The sequence below is a fragment of the Dendrobates tinctorius genome, unplaced genomic scaffold (genome assembly GCF_039654945.1).
Source record: "Dendrobates tinctorius isolate UK_male_01 unplaced genomic scaffold, ASM3965494v1 ptg000060l, whole genome shotgun sequence".
In the NCBI taxonomy this organism is placed as follows: Eukaryota; Metazoa; Chordata; class Amphibia; order Anura; family Dendrobatidae; genus Dendrobates; species Dendrobates tinctorius.
The window spans coordinates 80,084,696-80,106,149 of NW_027361728.1; the positions used below are offsets into that span (position 1 = coordinate 80,084,696).

The 21,454-nt window shown below is 43.5% G+C and overlaps 1 protein-coding gene and 1 long non-coding RNA gene across 5 annotated transcripts in view; one reads left to right on the plus strand and one right to left on the minus strand.

The window, feature by feature from the left end:
* Positions 1 to 21,454, minus strand: part of NYAP2 (neuronal tyrosine-phosphorylated phosphoinositide-3-kinase adaptor 2) — a 286,187-nt gene that overhangs the window by 104,260 nt on the left and 160,473 nt on the right. The gene's annotated exons all lie outside the window — the stretch shown is intronic.
* LOC141092699 (uncharacterized) overlaps positions 4,585 to 21,454 on the plus strand; it is a 53,071-nt gene continuing 36,201 nt past the window's right edge. The window contains exons 1-3 of the long non-coding RNA XR_012232878.1: positions 4,585 to 4,706; positions 5,812 to 5,941; positions 13,972 to 14,053. This is a non-coding gene — a long non-coding RNA (uncharacterized lncRNA). The remainder of the gene's footprint in view (positions 4,707 to 5,811; positions 5,942 to 13,971; positions 14,054 to 21,454) is intronic.

A 21,454-nucleotide genomic window follows, 5' to 3' on the forward strand; every position in this document is an offset into this window, starting at 1 on the left:
TAAGTTACAAAGATAAGCGCTGAGCAGCCATGAGGGATTGCAAGCACAACATTTGATACTTCTTACATCAGAAAAAGACAGAGGGTTTAGCTATATGGTTACACGTGGTGGCACATAACATAGATTATTCAGCTTACTGTCACAGTCATACAGATTTGGCATCAATATGTTCCTCCTTAGCATCACTAGCAATCCATATATAGCAACCACTTTCTCAAATACTCCCATGAGGCAAGACTTAGACTTCATTCTCCCAACTCCACCACCAGGTATCAGTCCCGCTGATTGTTACAGGGTGACACATTTGAACCCACAGAGGTCTCCAGACATCTCTCTAGCTGCTTGTGCCTCCGATGCTTCTCTTGGGGCTTTTCCTGAATTTTCTGCTCTCCAGTGGAGCTGTACTCAATTCCCAGCTCTTCACTTCAGCTGTACTCACTTCAATCTGTATCTTCCTCTCTCTTAAATCTTCCACTACTATGTCTCTCAGTTCTCTACAGGACTTACTGTCTCTCACATTTCTCTTCACTTCAACTGTCAACTCTTGCTCTTCTACAGCTAATTATACCCACTAAACCACTGCAGATAACATGGAAGATTTGACATTTCATCTAACTGTTAACTCCCTCACATCCAAGGAGCCAAATACAGAATCACATATTCTACCCAACATATCCATCCAGCAATTCCAACTCACAATGAAATGCAAAAGTGGATCAAAAGTGGATTAAAACATTAATTACAGCCTTCAGCGGGTGATCATTCTTCACCACTCATCACAAAGTCCATTCCTAATATATGCTGATCAGCTTGATATGTATGTTAGCATGAAACTTAAAAACGTACCTACTTCTGAACACATTTATTCTTTCTTGAGCAATCCCTATTATAATATATTTACTGCTTAGAAACCCAGGAAAATATTTACACAAATAATAATATCTAATAGGGAAGATGACTTCAATATAAAAATAGTATCAAAGTACATTTTTGAATATGAAGACATTCATTAGACAGTTGTCAGCCTCCATTTATATGTCATACTAGAGCACATGAAGATCATAAATGGGGATCCCCACTTCACCCCCTCAATGACCCAAACCGGTGAGCCACTTTAGTATCTTTCCTTGAATAGGTGGATAGTCACAACTTCCTCCAGGAAGTACAGATAATTGACAAACAATTTAGACCCTAGATCCACAACTGATAGCTGTGGAATCTTCATTAAACATGAAGTTAAATAACATAGAAGAATACTATCACTATTGAAACCAATATTCTGGCGTCACCGAGATGCCACATAACACTGTTAATCGTATATGTTCATAGGATGGTGGCTGTCATTGAATTAACATTATGTCAAATTTTACAGAATGCATTTGCTATTATAGTAAGTGTTCGCCACTTTCATCAAGTGAACTGCGTATGACAACAGACCTTCATCAATGATTGCTAGAAATGACTGATTGAGGTATCCATATATTTAGAACTAAAGAATAAATATTACCAGGAGATATTGAATACAGCATCTGATGATTTTCTGACCTTCACACGAATGTAGGGATATGAGGAGTCCACCACTTAAACTAATTTATGTAGGCAGCGAGATTGAGCCTTTCAACTTTTGTGAAACCCTATGTTTTAGCACCGCAGTAGTCATTACCTGCTATATTGAAATTGCATGTGGAGAGAGAACTTACTCTTTTGCTCTAAATGTTTGACCTTCTGTTCATATTTTCTAAATTTTTATTTCACAGGGGTTGTGGTAATGTATCAGATGTGCACAGAACAGCATGTAAAAAAGAACTTCCATATAGGTATGACATTCACCACTAATTTCACTCTGAGAGATAAATTTATAGACACAGAGTTAAAGGGAACCTGACAGGAGGTCATGCCGATGAACCACAGGTAGCATGGATCAGACACTGGCTGCCTTAATGCAGCCATATAAGTTTTACTCTGAAATGCTGCATTTTGAAGACAACATACTGTATTTCTCGTGTTATAAGACGCACCTGATTATTAGATGCACCCCCAAATTTGGTGAAGAAAAAGAAAAAAAATGTTTTTTTTATTTTAAATGGAGGTGTATCTTATGCCAGTGTTCATCTTTCAAATAATATGCCGTATATCTCCCTCATCCTGGTATCTATATAAACCCCATCCTGGCACATTGCCCCTTTGTGCTGGCACATAGCCCCCCCATCCCATCCTGGATATGGCCCCCCCGGTCACTATATGTCTCCTCCCTGCTGGCACTCACATGGCCCCCTCTCTCTATATGCCTCCCTGCTGGTACATATACAGCCCCCGTGTCGCAATATTCCCCCCTGCTGGCATTCACATGGCCCCCCATCCCTACATTCCCCCCTGCTGGCACACATTGTCCCCCCGTCCCTATATTCCCCATGCTAGCACACATTGTCCCCCCATCCGTATGTTCCCCCTGCTGGCACATATTGTCCCCCGTCCCTATATTCCCCCTTGCTGGCATACATTGTCCCCCCATCCCTATATTCCCCCCTGCTGGCACACATGGACCCCCATTCATATATTCCACCCTGCTGGCACACATTGTCCCCCCCATCCCTATATTCCCCCTTGCTGTCACACATGGCCCTCGTCCTTATATTTCCCCCCTGCAGGCAAGCACATGATAAAATAATAATAGTTAACTCACCTTCTAATTATGGCTCCTGCTCCCAGCTCCCTCCATGGCTTTCCTGTGTCTGCCGACATCCTCCTGCAAGGGCGTGCGCAGCTGCTACTCATTCAGGCAGCTCATTGCAGCTACAGGACCTACCATGATGTGACCAACAGGTCCTATTGGTCACATCATGGAAGGTCCTGAAGCGATGAACTGCCTGAATGAGCAGCTGCTGCCGCGCGTCCTGCAGGAGGAGGATGTCGGCAGACACAGGAAAGCCACGGGGGAGCTGGGAGCAGGAGCCATCATCGAAGGTGACTATAGTGACGGGGCGGGGGGGAGAGTGCAAGCATATGTAATATGCACTGGTCCCCTGTCTACCAACTCGGCGCTGCTTCAGCACCGAGGTGATGGACAGCGGGTGCAGTGAATATTACATGAGCCTAATGAGCAGGAGCACAGGACCACCCGCTGTCTCTGCAGCCCGCAGCCATCCCACCCCAGCCCACTGACACCACGCCAGAGCCGCCCCCCAACTCTATAGCACAGCAGCACACAGATTCGCATTATAATACGCACCCCTCACTTTCCCCCAAAATTTGGGGGAACAAAAGTGCGTCTTATAATCCAAAAAATATGGTATATTGAAAAGCTGATCGGGGACTATAAGTCTCGGATGACTAATCCAAAAGGCTTTCTCCCTATGTGTGTGTATATAGGGAGATCTGTCAGTCTAGGGTAACAACACAGATAGAAGTGCCTAGGGTCAGGCCTCGGACTAGTCATCTAAGATGCAAAGTCTACAGTTGACTTTTTAAAATATGTTTTCTGTGAAATGTCACAGTGATTCAGTGTAAAACACACATGGCTGCTATAACACAGCCAGTGTCTGATTGGTGTTGTTCATGGGTCAGTCAGGCTCCCATTAATTATATTTCTTTATATTTATCTCTTTGTTGAAACATGCATGGCTGCAATAAAACAGTGTGGCATCCGTGTCGATGCCTGCCCCTGTCTCTTTTGGTTGCTGTTGCTGGGTAGCATTGTGCCTTGACTGTGAGCAATGCAGGAAAATAATGCGGTGGTTCCGAGTATTCCTTGGGACATGTGTTGCTGTCGAGGTTGCTTAAAGGTTATCTTTGTTTCTGGATTTTGCTTTCTTTTTATTGATTAACCCTGGTGAAAGCTGCTGCTATTTACAGGGGTTTTCCCACAAAGTACAATTTAATTAATAGATCTTGAAATAAAAATAAGTTCCACAATTGCATGTGTTAAAAAGAAAAAAGTTCCTGCACTGAAATAAACTTATAAATGTACCTTGGCTGTGTACTGTGTAATGGGTGTGTCTGACATGGTCTGAACTTACCACAGCTCCTGGGAAGGAGAGGAAGCAAAAGAGTATATAGACAGGACAGCGTAGGATCACAGCTGATTCTTTTTGTGAGATAAAACATTTCCCTGCCTGTTTTTAAGCAATGTTTTACCTCAAAGAATGAATCAGTTGCAATCCTCTACTGTAATGTCTGTATACTCTCTTTTGTTTTCTCCCCTGCCAGGAGTTGTGGTATGATAAGACCATGTTCCGGTACGGTCAGACGCAGCCATTACACAGCATATAGCAGTGCCGCATAATGTATATAAGATTATCTCAGCACAGGAACATTTTTTTAAAGATATCCAATTGTGGAACTTATTATTATTATTATTCAAAGATCTACTGATTAAAATGTTGATTAAAAATAACTTTGTCGGAAAACTCCTTTATGTTCCTTTGTCCCTGTTCCACACTGTCAGTTGTTGAGTTGTGCTATTTTGTTTATTCTGTTTTCTGACTTTGTCTCGTATTTTGACCACCCATTTGCTTTTCAATTTTGTCCCTGACATTAATCTACTCAGAATAACATTGCATGATTACCCTTCTTACCACCAGATGGCTTCACTGGCCGGCAGCCTACTCTGTGGCTCCAACCCAAAGGACTCTGTTTAAGTCAAGAATGCTTTGTAGGAGTTAAAAGGTGAAGGCCATGGAAACTCCTGGAATCTAGTAGACAGAGTGGTAAGTGCTATGTCTATCAGTAGAAACCCTATTAAGAGCTGCCAGGCTACCACGAACAGTGCCCTTGTGACACACAGCCAGTGTCTCATTCATGGTGCCAGCAATTAAGGCAGCATGAACCTCCTGTTAAATTCCTTTTAATAATTAGCTAAATTTAAATATTTTTCTTCAAAATTCTATTTCTTAGACATTCATCTCATTCATATTGAAAGTTAATTCAAATGTCGGACACATTTACAATGTAACTTTAAATTTTCTGGGTAGAGTGATTTTCATTAATGTGATATGACCAGCACTATTTTGATGAATTTTGATAGTCAGCTAATTTACCACTTTCCCAAAGCTTTGTAATTATGAATGTCAAAAAGTGCTCCAAATCTTGCAGTATTAGCAATGTTGTGAGAAATTAGAACTATTTTGAGTCTTGGAATTATTCTTTTCACCTACTTGGCTATAATTTTCTGCACTTTAACAAAAATTAACTTCTTCCTACTTAATCCCCTGTTCTTAGAAGTTTTCCACTTTGTATTTGATGTCTTTTGCATAAGAGTTGATACTAAGTCAAAGTCAATACATGGTTTAAATAGAGAATTATAATTGCAAATCAGTACTGGTAAATGAAATGGGGCATAACAAGGTTGGAGCTTTAACTGGAGTCTACCTCAGAAAATATAGTTAATTTTTTTACAAATAGTTCATTACAGTCCTCAGAAACCATTATCATATTATTACCATACACAATCTATGAAAAGATAAAGGGACTGACTCATGAAACAGTTTTCGCCCGATTTCTGTTATGAACCTATATTAATTATTGCAAAACATTGCGACTTTTGGAGGTTTAATACCGGTCCCAGCCAGCTCAGCCAACGTTTTAAAAAAAATGGACAAAGCTTAGTTGGCAGGCTGCCATTTTTCTGTATTCTTTACAGTTTCAGGAAGGGATAAAAAAGGTAAAATTTATACTATAATCACCCTCACCTGTATGGGTGCCGCAGCTCCTTCTGCCCAGGGTCCTGTTGACAGTCTCCATTCTGCTGCGTTCCTTTCTTTAGTCTTCTGTCTTAAACACCTTCAATACTGACTAGGTCTTATGACATCGCAGAGAGAAGCACATCATGACATCATATGAAACCTAGCCTGCCCTGGAGGTGCCAAAGAGTGAATACTGAAGAGAAAAAGGCTGAGTCAGAGAGGAGAACCAACAGAAAACTCTGAAGAGAGCTGCAGCTACGGTAAACATGAGGGGCAAAGATGGGTATAATATTGTCTTTACCTTTTTTATCCCTTCGCCCAAAAGCCTGTTTTCATCTTCCTGACCATGCCAATTTTTACAATTCTCACAAGAATAACTTTATGAGGTAATAATCCTTGAACTCTTCAATGGATTCCAGTGATTCTGGAAATATTTTTTCGGGACATATTGTAATTTATGTTAGTGGTACATTTAGGACAATAATTTTTGTGCTTGTTTGTGAAAATGATCTTAAATTTTAGCAAAAATTTAGACAATTTTGCAATTTTCAAGTTTTTAACTTCTATGCCCTTAAAACAAAAAAATAGATCATACAAAATAGTTAATAAATGACATTTACCACATGTCTACTTTACCGAATGCCTCATTGGTAAAACATGCAAATGATGTATTGGTATCAGCATATTTTTTGTTTGGAATTGAGAATGGTTTAACGTTTATTAGCAATTTCTCATTTTTCCAGCAAAATTTAAAAAATTATTTTTTTAGGGACCACATCACAATTGAAGTGACTTTGAGGGACCTATGTGACAGAAATGCTCCAAAATTGACAGCATTCTAAAAACTGCACACCTCAAACTGCTTAAAATCACATTCAAGAAGTTCCTTAACCCTTCTGGTGCTCACAGGAATTAAAGCAATGTGGAAGGAAATAAATTAAAATTTTACTTTTTCTCACAAAAATTTTATTTTATCCCCAAATTTTGCATTTTTACAAGGGTATCAGGAGAAAATGGACTACACAATTTATTGTTCAATTTCTCTTGAGTACGCTGATACTCCATATGTGGTGGAAAGCTACTGTTTCAGTGCACGACAGGGCTTGGAAGGGAAAGTTCACCATTTGACTTTTGGAACTCAAAATTGTCTGGAATCGATAGTGGATGCCATGTCATGTTTGAAGAGCCAATGATGTACCTAAACAGTGGAAAAACCCCAACAAGTGATATCATTTTGGTAACTAAACACCTCAAGGAATGTATCTAGATGTGCAGTGATTAGTGATGAGCGAGTATACTCGTTGCTCGGGTTTTGTCCTCCAAGTATTTTGGCGTGCTCGGAGATTTAGTTTTCATTGTCTCATCTGCATGATTTGCGACTGCTAGACAGCTTGAATACATGTTTGGAATGCCTGTTTGTTAGGGAATTCCCACATGTATTCAGCCTGTCTGCAAGGTGCAAATGATGCAGATAAGACTAAGATAACTAAATCTCCGAGCAAGCCAAAATACTCGGAGGACACCCGAGCATGCTCGGGAAAACGAGTATACTCGCTCATCACTAAAAAAAAATCACATTTTTCCCACAAAAATGTTGATTTAGCCCCAATTTTTTATATTTCCACAAGAATAACATGAGAAACTCGACCCACAAAATTTGTTGTGCAATTTTTCCTGAATAAGCTGATACCCCATATGTGGTGGAAAACTAATATTTAGGCACACGGCAGGACATGGAAGGGAAGGAGCACCCTTTGATTTTTGAAAGCAAAATAGACTAGTATTGATAACGGACACCATGTTGCATTTGGAGAGCCCCTGATTTGCCCAAACTTTGGAACCCCCCCAATAAGTGACGCCATTTTGGAAACTAGACCCCTCAAGGAATGTATCTACAGTGGGTAAGGAAAGTTTTCAGACCCCTTTACATTTTTCACTCTTTGTTTCATTGCAGCCATTTGGTAAATTCAAAAAAGTTCATCTTTTTCTCATTAATGTACACTAAGCACCCCATCTTGACTGGAAAAAAAGAAATGTAGAAATTTTTGCAAATTTATTAAAAAGAAAAACTGAAATATCATATGGTCATAAGTATTCAGACCCTTTACTCAGACACTCATATTTAAGTCTGCAAAAGAGAAATGGACGTTATTCACACTTCAACGTACGCTCCCTTAATGCGCCAGATATAAGGTTACACGGCGCTAACTATTCTTTTTATTCTGCAAAAGAAAAACGGACATCACTATCACTGCAACGTGCGCTCCTCTAATGCACTAAGAAGTTATTCAGCGCTATTTATTTCTGCAAAAGAAAAATAGACCTCAATATCACTGCAACGTATGCTCCCCTAATGCGCTAGCTAAGAAATAACTCGGCGCTAACCATTCTTTTTTTTTCTGCAGAAAAAAAAGGATGTTACTAACTCTGTGATGTATGCTCCCCTAATACACTAGCTACAGTTGTGGCCAAAAGTATTGACACCCCTGCAATTCTGTCAGATAATACTCAGTTTCTTCCTGGAAATGATTGCAAACACAAATTCTTTGGTATTATTATCTTCATTTAATGTGTCTTAAATGAAAAAACACAAAGGAGAATGAAGCAAAAAGCAAAACATTGATCATTTCACACAAAACTCCAAAAATGGGCCAGACAAAAGTATTGGCACCCTCAGCCTAATACTTGATTGCACAACCTTTAGCCAAAATAACTACAACCAACCGCTTCCGGTAACCATCAATGAGTTTCTTACAATGCTCTGCTGGAATTTTAGACCATTCTTCTTTGGCAAACTGCTCCAGGTCCCTGAAGGGTACCTTCTCCAAACTGCCATTTTTAGATCTCTCCACAGGTGTTTTATGGGATTCAGGTCTGGACTCAATGCTGGCCACCTTAGAAGTCTCCAATGCTTTCTCTCAAACCATTTTCCAGTGCTTTTTGAAGTGTGTTTTGGGTCATTGTCCTGCTGGAAGACCCATGACCTCTGAGGGAGATCCAGCTTTCTCACACTGGGCCCTACATTATGCTACAAAATTTGTTGGTAGTCTTCAGACTTCATAATGCCATGCACACGGTCAAGCAGTCCAGTGCCAGAGGCAGCAAAGCAACCCCAAAACATCAGGGAACCTCCGTCATGTTTGACTGTAGGGACCGTGTTCTTTTCTTTGAATGCCTCTTTTTTTTCCTGTAAACTCTATGTTGATGCCTTCGCCCAAAAAGCTCTACTTTTGTCTCATCTGACCAGAGAACATTCTTCCAAAATGTTTTAGGCTCTTTCAGGTAAGTTTTGGCAAACTCCAGCCTGGCTTTTTTATGTCTCGGGGTAAGAAGTGGGGTCTTCCTGGGTCTCCTACCATACAGTCCCTTTTCATTCAGACGCCGACGGATAGTACGGGTTGACACTGTTGTACCCTCGGACTGCAGGGCAGCTTGAACTTGTTTGGATGTTAGTCGAGGTTCTTTATCCAACATCCGCACAATCTTGCGTTGAAATCTCTTGTCAATTTTTCTTTTCCGTCCACATCTAGGGAGGTTAGCCACAGTGCCATGGGCTTTAAACTTCTTGATGACACTGCGCACGGTAGACACAGGAACATTCAGGTCTTTGGAGATGGACTTGTAGCCTTGGGATTGCTCATGCTTCCTCACAATTTGGTTTCTCAAGTCCTCAGACAATTCTTTGGTCTTCTTTCTTTTCTCCATGCTCAATGTGGTACACACAAGGACACAGGACAGAGGTTGAGTCAACTTTAATCCATGTCACCTGGCTGCAAGTGTGATTTAGTTATTGCCAACACCTGTTAGCTGCCACAGGTAAGTTACAGGTGCTGTTAATTACACAAATTAGAGAAGCATCACATGATTTTTCGAACAGTGCCAATACTTTTGTCCACCCTCTTTTTTTATGTTTGGTGTGGAATTATATCCAATTTGGCTTTAGGACAATTCTTTTTGTGTTTTTTCATTTCAGACAAATTAAATGAAGATAATAATACCAAAGAATTTGTGTTTGCAATCATTTTCAGGAAGAAAGAGTATTATCTGACAGAATTGCAGGGGTGTCAATACTTTTGGCCACAACTGTATAAAGTTACTCAGCATTTACTATATTTTTTTTTGTTTAAAAGAGAAACGGATGTCACTAGCACTGGTATGCATGCTCTTCTAATGCACTAGCTATAAAGATACTGAGAGCTAGCTAGTTTTTTTGTGAAAAAGAAAAATGGATGTCACTACCACTGCGACATACACTACAGCGAGTCACATTTATTTTTTTAAGTTTATTGTCAAATCACTGTGATTGGCTGATCAGAATTTTCCGGCCAATCACGGCATTAGCCAATGCGTGGGGTGGGGCAGACATACAGGGATGGTCTGCTGTCTGAGATAGCAGCCATCTTAGCACGGTGAGCGGAACAAGCGTCATCGTACATGTTTTTGTTGGATGTCGTTAAGGGGTTACATGTCTTGTACCAGTAATAAGGGCAGATTTTACTTACATTAAATACATTTGATGCCAATTGAATTTACTGGCTAAATTCAAATAAATCTGCCAGTCTGCATATCTGCAAAATCACTCATGTCTATAAAAAAAGTATGAAAGGATGAGCCTGTCTATATACAGATTGTCCTTCCTAACCTTACTCATAATCTAATTTACATAGTGTTCAAACATTCCAGCCAGGTGATGAACAGAGGACATGAGGCGGCCACATGACTCACATGAACCTGTACACTATATGATCAAATGGTTCTTCCTTTACTTTGAGAAATCACATCTAACTGAAGTTTTCCCCTAGAATAAGTAAATGACTTTCTTGTGCTCCTTCATGCATATAACATCTGTTCAGTGAATGGTAACTGGAACATTTACGGGGAATTTCAAAGAAATAACATAACAAAGAGGCATAAAAAATATAATAATAATGTTAATAATAATAATAGTATCTTTAAAAATTTACTTCAGGAGAGCAAGCAATTTTATCCCAACCATGAGTTTATCGTTTATTGGTTATTATAAAGCTGTCACTAAGTATGTGTTGGCACTTTATAAAGTCAATGAAGGTCCCAAGAGTATAGGATAATTTATGTAGTAGAACTGATCTCAGTAATGTGTAGTGTTTCAAGAATGGAATCTCTACATATATGTGTTTTCAGGGGAAAACGTAGTATTGCATTGTGGCCATTCAGATAAATGTCAATCTGTTTAAAGTGAACCTGTCATCAGGATTTTGCTAGGTAAGCTACAGACACTGTCAGGTTGCTGTTGTTATACTGATTAAACTGATACCTGGGGTGAAGAAATTTGTCTTTTGGTTCTTGTGTAATTAGTGTTAGGGCCCCGTCACACATAGCGATCTCGCTAGCGAGATCGCTGCTGAGTCACAAGTTTTGTGACGTAACAGCGATCTCACCAGCGAGATCGCTGTGTGTGACAGTGATCAGCGACCGGCCCCCCTGCCGGTATCGCTGATCGCTGTTGGAAAGCCCTGGACATTTTTTTGGTCCATGGTCTCCCGCTGGCCAGCACGCATCGCTGAGTGTGACAGGAGGGAGACCAGCGATCAGCTAGTAACTAAGGTAAACTGTGAAGCTGACTGTTTGACAGCTCACCAGCGATCATGTAGCGACTCACCAGCGATCCTGACACGTTGATATCGTTGTCGGGATCGCTGGTGAGTCGCTATGTGTGATGGGGCCCTTAGAAGTTTTCAGTTAATGAGATTCTTATACTCCAGGGCGGGACTGTAGGCAGAGTCTTATCTTCCTGCTGTAAGCCAGAGAAACCAAAGACCACAGGCTGCTCCGAAACACAGACATGTTCCTCATCATAGATACAGACTGTTTGAGCTTCGGGGCAACCTGTGGGCAGGTCTTTCCTTGGTTTCTCTGACTTACAGCAGAAAAATAAGACTCTGCATACAGGCTCACCCTAAAGCACGAGAATCTCATTAGCTGAAAACTTCTAACAATAATTACACAAGAACCACAAGATGGACTTGTTCACCACAAATATCATTTTAATCAGTATAACATCGGCAACCTGACAGGGTCTGTAGTTTGCTTAGCAAAATCCTGCTGAAACGTTTGCTTTAATATATAGGTGGACATGTAGACAGAGTTTTTTTTAATGAAACAATTCATTTAAAGGGTTCATCCAGTGAAAACATTTTATTAGCTAGCCATAAAATAAGTGATAAGTTGTTGATGGGTGGGGATGTCAACCTCTGGGAACATCACTGATTAGGAGAATGGGGAACTTTTATACCTGTTAGAATGAAGTGGCAGTGCACATGCTCGACTGCTGCTCCATTCAATAACCTGTTGGGGTGGTGAACAATGTGCTTGGCTTTTCCCAGTGGCCTCATAGAGAATAAATGGAGCGGAGGTCACACATATAACCTACCACGGTTATAACCTGCCAGAGGTGATAACTTGTTTAAATATCGTATATACTCGTGTATAAGCCGACCCCCCTTATTTTGCCACAAAAAACTGGGAAAACTTATTATCTCATGTATAAGCCAAGGGTGGAATCCATAGACTATGCCCCCATATGCTGCTACATAGTTTATGCCCCCATATGCTGCTCCATAGTTGATGCCCCCATATGCTGCTCCATAGAATATTCCCCCATATGCGGCTCCATAGAATATGCCCCCATATGCTGCTCCATAGAATATGCCTCCATATGTTGCTCCATAGATTATGTCCCCATATGCTTCTCCATAGTTTATGCCCCCCATATGCTGCCCCATAGACTATGCCCTCATATACTGATCCATAGAATATGCCTCCATATGCTACCCCATAGAATATGCCCCATAGACTATGCCCCCATATGCTGCTCCATAGAATATGCCCCCATATGCTGCTCCATAGTTGATGCCCCCATAAGCTGATCCATAGAATATGCCCCCATATGTTGCTCCATAGATTATGCCCCCATATGCTTCTCCATAGTTTATGCCCCCCATATGCTGCCCCATAGACTATGCCCTCATATACTGATCCATAGAATATGCCTCCATATGCTGCCCCATAGAATATGCCCCATAGACTATGCCCCCATATGTTGCTCCATAGTTGATGCCCCCATATGCTGCTCCATAGAATATGCCCCCATATGCTGCTCCATAGTTGATGCCCCCATAAGCTGCTCCATAGAATATGCCCCCATATGCTGCTCCATAGAATATGCCCCCATATGCTGCTCCATAGATTATGCCCCCATATGCTTCTCCATAGTTTATGCCCCCCATATGCTGCCCCATAGACTATGCCCTCATATACTGATCCATAGAATATGCCTCCATATGCTGCCCCATAGAATATGCCCCATAGACTATGTCCCCATATGCTGCTCCATAGAATATGCCCCCATATGCTGCAAAAAAAAAGACATACTCACCTCTCCTGGGTCCATCACCGCTGTCTGCCGCTTCTTGTGTCAGTGACTGTTCAGCCAGCAGAGGGGCGGCACGCACTAATCACATCACCGCGCCCCCTGCTGCCTAAACATCACTGACACAGGATGCAGCAGAGACAGCGGTGAGCAGCGATGGAATGGGGGAAAGGTGAATATTGCTATACTCACCCATCCTGCCGTGATCTCTTGCAGCCTCACTCGCTTCTCCACTGTCTCCCTTCCCTTCCTGTCTTCAGCGGTCACGTGGTACCGCTCATTACCATTCATGAATATGCGCATATTCATGAGTGGTAATGAGTGGCACCACATGACCGCTGAAGACAGGAAGGGAGACAGTGGAGAAGCGAGCCAGGCTGCAGAGACCGCGGCAGGATAGGTAAGTATGATCTCTGACAGCCCCGCTCCCCCTCCCCCGCCGACCCCCAGGTATATGACCAGTGTATAAGCCGAGAGGGGGACTTTCAGCCCCAAAAAATGGGCTGAAAATCTTGGCTTATACACGCGTATATACGGTAGATATTGCTCAGGGTTATCGTTACATACTTTCAGTATAAATCAGATATGGACCATGTTTTATAAGCAAAAGTAATTATTAATGTGTCATATCATATTAATAATGTTTTACTATTCAAATTTAAATAAACATTGACAGAAATTCCATTTACTTTGCTTCATTGGTTTATTTTATCTGGTTTAAGTTATTTTCTTTTCTTTTCTTCATTCACAATACTTTTAAAGTATTTTCATCAAAGTTTTTATCCTCTTAATATAATGCAATTATATTATATGTGTGTACTTACAATTGATCATTTTGCCTTTCTACCCAGCTAATTCTTCTCTTTTCTCTGCTGCATGTAGAAACAGGAAGTATACCGAGCCTGTAAAAATCATTCCTCTCTTCAACTCCTGACCAAGCTGCTCCGCCGCTCCCCCGTGCCAGGTACTTTTCTGTGACTGATGAGTCATGCAGGGAAAATTGACCTCCTGTTTCAACATAGAGCTTAGAAGGATTCAGCTAACCAGCTTTTAAACCAGTGATGTCATAGTCCTTATGGAAAAGAGAATAATTTGCTGGGTAGAAGGGCAAAATGAGCAATTGTAAGTACAGAGTGCGATATAATATGATAATTTCAATATATTAAGAATAAGAGGATAAAAAAATTATGGGAATGCCTCTTTAATTTTTTTCTTTTTGAGCTTGGAAACATTAAATCTAAGCTTAGGTTTATCCCAGAAAAACAGTCAGTTTTTCTTGGACGTGGAGAGAAAAAAGAAGTTTTCCACCTTCTCCATTCTGTCAGTCTGTGAAATTCAGACCACACTAGGATGTCTGATGCTTTCACGAAATCATAAACTTGCGTTGCCAATTTTGATCTAACACTCAAGTCAAAGTTGGACATGCATGTCATTTTTCCTATAGACCACCTTGTTCACCCAGTATGAGGAAAAAAATTGGACATGTGCACAGCCCCATGGAATACCATGGGAGCACTCGTCTAAGATAATCAGTTGTGTGCATCAGACCTATCTGTGTAGCTTTCTATAGTTTTCTGACAGTAAAAATGGTGTTGTAAATGTGAAATGTTCAGTTTTTTTAATTACTGTATATACTTGAGTATAAGCCTAATTTTGCCACGGAAAACTGGGTAAGCTTATTGACTCGAGAATAAGCCGGGTATGCATTTTCCCCTCATCCCTATCCTGGTATGCATGGCTTCCCTGTCCCTGTCCTGGTATGCATGGCTCCCCCCTCCCTGTCATTGTATGCATGGCTCCCTGGGTCCCTGTCATTGTATGCTTGGCTCCCCGGTCTCTGTAATTGCATGAATGGCTCCCCCGGTCCCTGTAATTGTATGCTTGGCTCCCCCGGTCCCTGTCATTGTATGCATGGCTCCCCCCGATCCCTGTCATTGTATGAATGGCTCCCCTGGTCCCTGTCATCATATGCATGGCTCCCCCGATCCCTGTGCCTGCGCGCTCTCGCTGGATCTCGTTGGTTCCGGCACCAGCAATCCAAACCTATGGGAGTGGAAACGCGTGCATATTCATTACCTTAATGATCGCTCGGCCGGAAGAGCTGCTGGCAACTCATCTGCTTTGAAGTGCTCTAAAATTTCCTGGTAGATGGCTGCTCTGACTTTAGTCTTGATAAAACACAGTGGACCTACACAAGCAGATGACATGGCTTCCGAAACCATCATTGATTGTGGATACTTCACACTAGACCTTGGAAATCAAGATCCCAGAGTATGGATGTCATGCTCACCAGTGGTTGTTGTCGGGAGTAGCATGAAAGGCGAGCGTCAGCGGGCCCCGAATCAGCTGCTGAGACTCCAGGGGAGGGTACTCCTGGTGAACGGGCAGATGCGCTGTATCTGCGATCAGAAGTCCGGACACAGGACCTGCGGGAGAGGAGGAGCGATGGAGAGACGCTCAGTGCCCGCAGGACCTTCCACCATGTGACTGCACGTCAGAGGCGGGGGCGGGGCTTAGCCCCCAGGACGCAGCGGTGATAGTCAGGGGACTAAGCCACACAGGGGCTGAGAGAAGGCGATAGTCAAGCAAAGCAGGGGTTTATACACAGATCTAGCAACGCCGTACAGAATCAGAGTGGCAGAGAATAGTCGGGTGAAGCAGAGGGTCAGACCCGGGTCGGGCAACACAGTACAAAATCAGAATGATAGAGAGCAGTCAGGGGAAGCAGAGGGTCATACACGGGTCGAGCAGAACAGTACCAAATCAGAAACCAGGAGACGTAAACCAAGTCCAAAACAGATCATACACCAATCAACGTACAAGAACAGGCGAGAGGCACTAGCGATGCAGGGTCGAGCACACTCAGGTTAGGAGTATAACCGACAGGGAGGGGTGCTCACCTGAAGCTATAAAAACCCTCCCCGGCATCATAGAGATGCTCTACCTATTAACCCCTGCACCATCTGATCCAAATCCTGAATACATCATGACAGTACCCCTCCTTCAACGGGTTGCCTCCGGACCCCCAGGTCTCCCCGGATATCGCGCATGATATGCCCTAACCAGACGATCTGCGTGTACAGACCTGTACCCATGATCGATCCTCTGGACCATACCCCTTTCAATGGACGAGATACTGCAGAGAACCGTGAACCCATCGAGATTGCACAATGTTTTGTACCTCAAATTCCAGATGGCCATCCACCGAAACGGGGGGCGGTAAAGGTGTGGGTTCTTCCCTTACCGAGCCTACGGGTTTGAGTAACGATCTATGAAAAACGTTATGCAACTTCAAAGAAGACGGAAGTAGCAAGCGATAGGCCACCGGGTTAACCACTTCCGTAATTACATAGGGACCAATGAATTTGGGACCCAGCTTTGAGGACGGCAGTTTTAAAGTTATGTTTCGAGTCGAGAGCCATACCTTATCCCCACAATGTAGGGTCTGACCCGGATCTCTCTTATTATCAGCAAAGTGTTTGTACTTTTCCTGCGCCTTCCCAATACTTGCTCGAACCTTAGCCCATAGAACACCAATCTTTCTGACCGAATCTTCGGCCCCCGGACAGTTTGAATCCAAACGAGAAAACTCACCAAAATGCGGATTTAATCCCAGATTAATGAAAAAAGGAGACCTACCAGTATATTGATTAATCCGATTATTAAAAGCAAACTCCGCCAAGGGCAATGCGTCGCACCAGTCATCTTGCAATGTTGAAGTCAAACACCGGAGGATTTGTTCCAATGACTGATTGGTGCGCTCCATTTGTCCATTGCTCTCCGGATGGTATGCTGAGGAGAAAGACAGAGAAATCCCCAACTTCCTACAAAAAGCTTGCCAAAATTTTGCTACAAATTGTGTCCCCCTATCGGACACTATATTAGTAGGTACCCGATGGAGACAAATAATTTGAGAAAGAAAATTTCTTTAAAGAACCTCAGCTGAGGGTAGTTTGGCCATGGGTACGAAATGTGCCATCTTTGAGAATCTATCCACGACTACCCAGACCACCGTATTACCCCGGGATGGAGGGAGATTGGTGATGAAGTCCATGGACAGATGAGTCCATGGTCCTTTCGGAATTGGTAAAGGTACCAATTCCCCGGCCGGAAGGAGATGAGAGCTCTTAGAACGGGCGCAAACCCCACAGGCTGTGACATATTCCTTAATTTCTATAGACATAGATGGCCACCAAAACACTCTTTTCACTGCCTCACATGTGGCTGCAATACCTGGGTGAGCCCCCAACTTAGAGTCATGAAATTCCCGTAACAATTCGGAACGTAGATGCTGTGGTACAAACAATCGATGAGGAGGCTTGGCCCTGGGAGCTAAAGATTGAGCCCCCACAATCTCCCGCTCTAATTCTGACGATAACTCTGCAATAACCACCCCGGGTTGAAGAATGGATGATGGTGGCTCGGGTGCAGACAACGGTTCAAAACTTCGTGACAAAGCATCTGCCTTCACGTTCTTAGATCCAGGCTGGAACGTAATAGAGAACCGGAACCGAGAAAAAAACAGTGACCACCGGGCCTGTCTAGGAGGCAATCTTTTCGCTGTTTTAATTTATTCCAGATTTTTGTGGTCAGTGATGACCGTAATTGGATGTTCTGCCCCCTCCAAAAAGTGCCTCCATTCTTCAAACGCTAGTTTTATTGCCAGGAGCTCCCTATTTCCCACATCGTAATTTCTCTCCGCTGGAGAGAATTTTTTGGAAAAAATGCACAGGGTCTGAGATTGGTCAGAGTAGCTGGTCCCTGAGACAACACAGCCCCCACCCCTACCTCAGAAGAATCGACCTCCACCACAAAAGGCAGGGATGGATCAGGTTGTATCAGTATCGGAGCGGACATAAAACAATTCTTTAAAACCAAAAAGGATTGTTTGGCCGGGAGAGACCAATTCTTGATATTGGCCCCTTTACATGTGAGATCGGTGAGGGGTTTCACTATCTGTGAAAAGCCCTTAATAAATCTTCGATAATAATTTGCGAACCCCAAAAAGCGCTGAAGACCCTTTAGGTCCTGGGGTTGAACCCACTCTGCAATAGCCTGCACCTTTTTGGGATCCATCCGAAACCCCTGTGGAGAAATTATAAACCCTAGAAAGGTTAGCTCCTGAACAAAGAATGTACACTTTTCCAATTTGACAAACAATTGATTTTCACTCAGTCTCTGAAGAACGGTTTTCACATGTGATAAATGAGAGTGTTCATCAGGTGAATAAATCAAAATATCGTCCAAATAAATGACAACAAAGCGACCAATTAGGTCCATGAATATTACATTGATGAAGTTTTGAAAAACTGCTGGCGCATTAGCGAGACCAAACGGCATCACAAGGTTTTCAAATAACCCCTCCGTGGTGAGAAAAGCCGTTTTCCATTCATCCCCCTCTTTTATTCGTATCAAATTATACGCCCCCCTAAGATCTAGTTTAGAGAACCACTTTGCCCCCGAGAGTTGGTTACACAGATCTGGAATCAAGGGTAAAGGATATGCATTCTTGATGGTAATCTTGTTGAGTTCCCGAAAGTCGAGGCAGGGACGCAGGCCACCATCTTTCTTTTTGACAAAGAAGAACCCCGCTGCTATCGGGGAAACTGAAGGTCTAATATGACCTTTACGGAGACTTTCTGCTATATAAGCTTTCATTGCCAGACGCTCGGGTCCTGACAAATTAAACAGTTGGGCTTTAGGTAATTTGGACCCAGGGATCAAGTCAATGGTGCAGTCGTATGGCCTGTATGGGGGTAATGCCTCGGCCTCACTTTCGGAGAACATGTCCTCAAACTCCTTCAGGTATTCCGGAATACCCTCCAGAGAAAAAGAAGACTCAAAGACAGGTTTTGCAGGGGAAACACAACACACAGTTTTATTGGAACAGTCAATACAATCCGGGCCCCATTTAACAATTATTCTCTTCTCCCAGTCAATTACCAGGTTGTGCCGTTGAAGCCATGGCATGCCCCACACCAACCCTTCGGGCAGATTGTCCATCACAAAACATCTCTTGTCCTCAACATGGGAGGAACCAACCTGTAACACGAAATTATTGGTAACATAACAGATACCCGAACGGGTGAGAGGGGAAGAGTCAATGGCTACGATTTTCAGGGGGGTCTCCAACCTGACTGTCCCTATCTTGACCCTGGAGACGGTGATGGAACTGATTAAGTTCAGGGATGAACCGCAGTCCACCAAGGCTGTAGAAATCAAACGGTTATTGTCTACCACCAGTTCGATATTAAGCAAAAACTTAGGGCATGAGGAAGAAAGTACCTGAGGGTCTGGGCAGCCTCCTTGATCACTACCCAGACCTAGTAGTTTCCAGACGGCTTGGCAGAGGCCGGACAAGATGGACAGTCTGTCCTCCAGTGTCCTGATTCCCTGCAGTAGAAACATAGTTGTCTATCCCACCGACGTCTCATCTCCTTTTCTCTGATCGAGGTGGCGCCAATTTCCATGGGCATAGAACTGGCCTCCACCTCTTTGGTTCCAGAGAACAGAGATGTTTCGGTGTGCATCACTCCTCTGGCTCTCAGCCAGCGATCCATCCGTACCGCCTGGGTCATGGCCTCGTCCAGAGTATCGGGAGGCGGGTGCAAGGCCAGGGCGTCCTGAAGGCATTCTGACAGACCTCTACGAAACAGTCCCCGGAGTGCGGCAACATTCCAAGTGACTTCGGCTGACCATCACCGAAACTCCGCACAGAACCACTCCGCAGAGTGTCGACCTTGACGTGCACTCATCACCATGTCCTCCGCCAGGCGTACTCTGTCAGGTTCATCATAAATACGGCCCAAGGCCTCAAAAAACGCATCTACAGTCATACGTTCAGGTGCTGTATGTGCTAATGAAAATGCCCAAGCTTGAGGGGCACCCCGCAGCAAGGAGATCACTACCCCCACCCTTTTAAATTCTCCCCCAGACGAACGGGGCCTCAGGGAGAAGAACAATTTGCATCCCTCCCGAAATGCCCTGAACTCCTTTTTGTCTCTGGAAAATAAATCAGGTAATTTAACTGGAGACTCAGAGACGAGAGGGACACATCCCTACTCTCAGGAGCCATAGCCCCTTGCACCGTACTAACCAGCTGTTGCTGAATGTGGGCCAGGCTGCGTTGTTCCACATTCATCTTTTGGAACATTTGTGAGAGCTGTTTCACTTGCTCGGATAGTGCCTGCACTAGATCCATGACTATAGTAAAAGCCCCTCTATACACACACACCCGTCTGGTAAGAAGAAAGGAAAAGAACGGTATTGGTCGGTTATAATGTCACGCTCACGAGTGGTTGTTGTCGGGAGTAGCGTGAAAGGCGAGCGTCAGCGGGCCCCGAAGCTGCTGAGACTCCAGGGGATGGTACTCCTGGTGAATGGGCAGAGGCACTGTATCTGCGATCAGAAGTACGGACACAGGACCTGCGGGAGAGGAGGAGCGATTGAGAGACGCTCAGTGCCTGCAGGAGCCTTCACCATGTGACTGCACGTCAGAGGCGGGGGCAGGGCTTAGCTCCCGGGATGCAGTGGTGATAGTCAGGGGACTAAGCCACACAGGGGCTGAGAGAAGGCGATAGTCAAGCAAAGCAGGGGTTCATACACAGATCTAGCAACGCCGTACAGAATAAGAGTGGCAGGGAATAGTCGGGTGAAGCAGAGGGTCAGACACGGGTCGGGCAAAGCAGTACAAAATCAGAATGATAGAGAGCAGTCAGGGGAAGCAGAGGGTCATACACGGGTTGAGCAGAACAGTACCAAATCAGAAACCGAGAGACGTAAACCAAGTCCAAAACAGATCATACACCAATCAACGTACAAGAACAGGCGAGAGGCACTAGCGATGGAGGGTTGAGCACACTTAGGTTAGGAGTATAACCGACAGGGAGGGGTGCTCACCTGAAGCTATAAAAACCCTCCCCGGCGTCATAGAGAGGCTCTCCCTATTAACCCCTGCACCATCTGATCCAAATCCTGAATACACCTTGAAACTGGAGGAAGAGTGGAGAGACAGACACTCCAAGCTGCTTGAGGTCTAGTGTAAAGTTTCCACACTAGGCCAAAGTCAGCGCAGACGTCTACCATGAAATTTTAGAGCACTTCATGCTTCCCTCTGCTGACAAGCTTTTTGGAGTTGGAAATTTCATTCTCCAGTAGGAATTGACAGCTGTCCACACTTCCAAAAGTACCATTAACTGGTTTACAAACAACGGCATCACTGTGCTTGATTGGCCAGCAAACTCACCTGACCTTAACCCCATAGAGAATCTATGGGGTATTGTCAAGAGGAAGATGAGAGACACCAGACCCAACAATGCAGACGAGCTGAATGCTGCTATCAAAGCACCCTGGGCTTCCATAACAC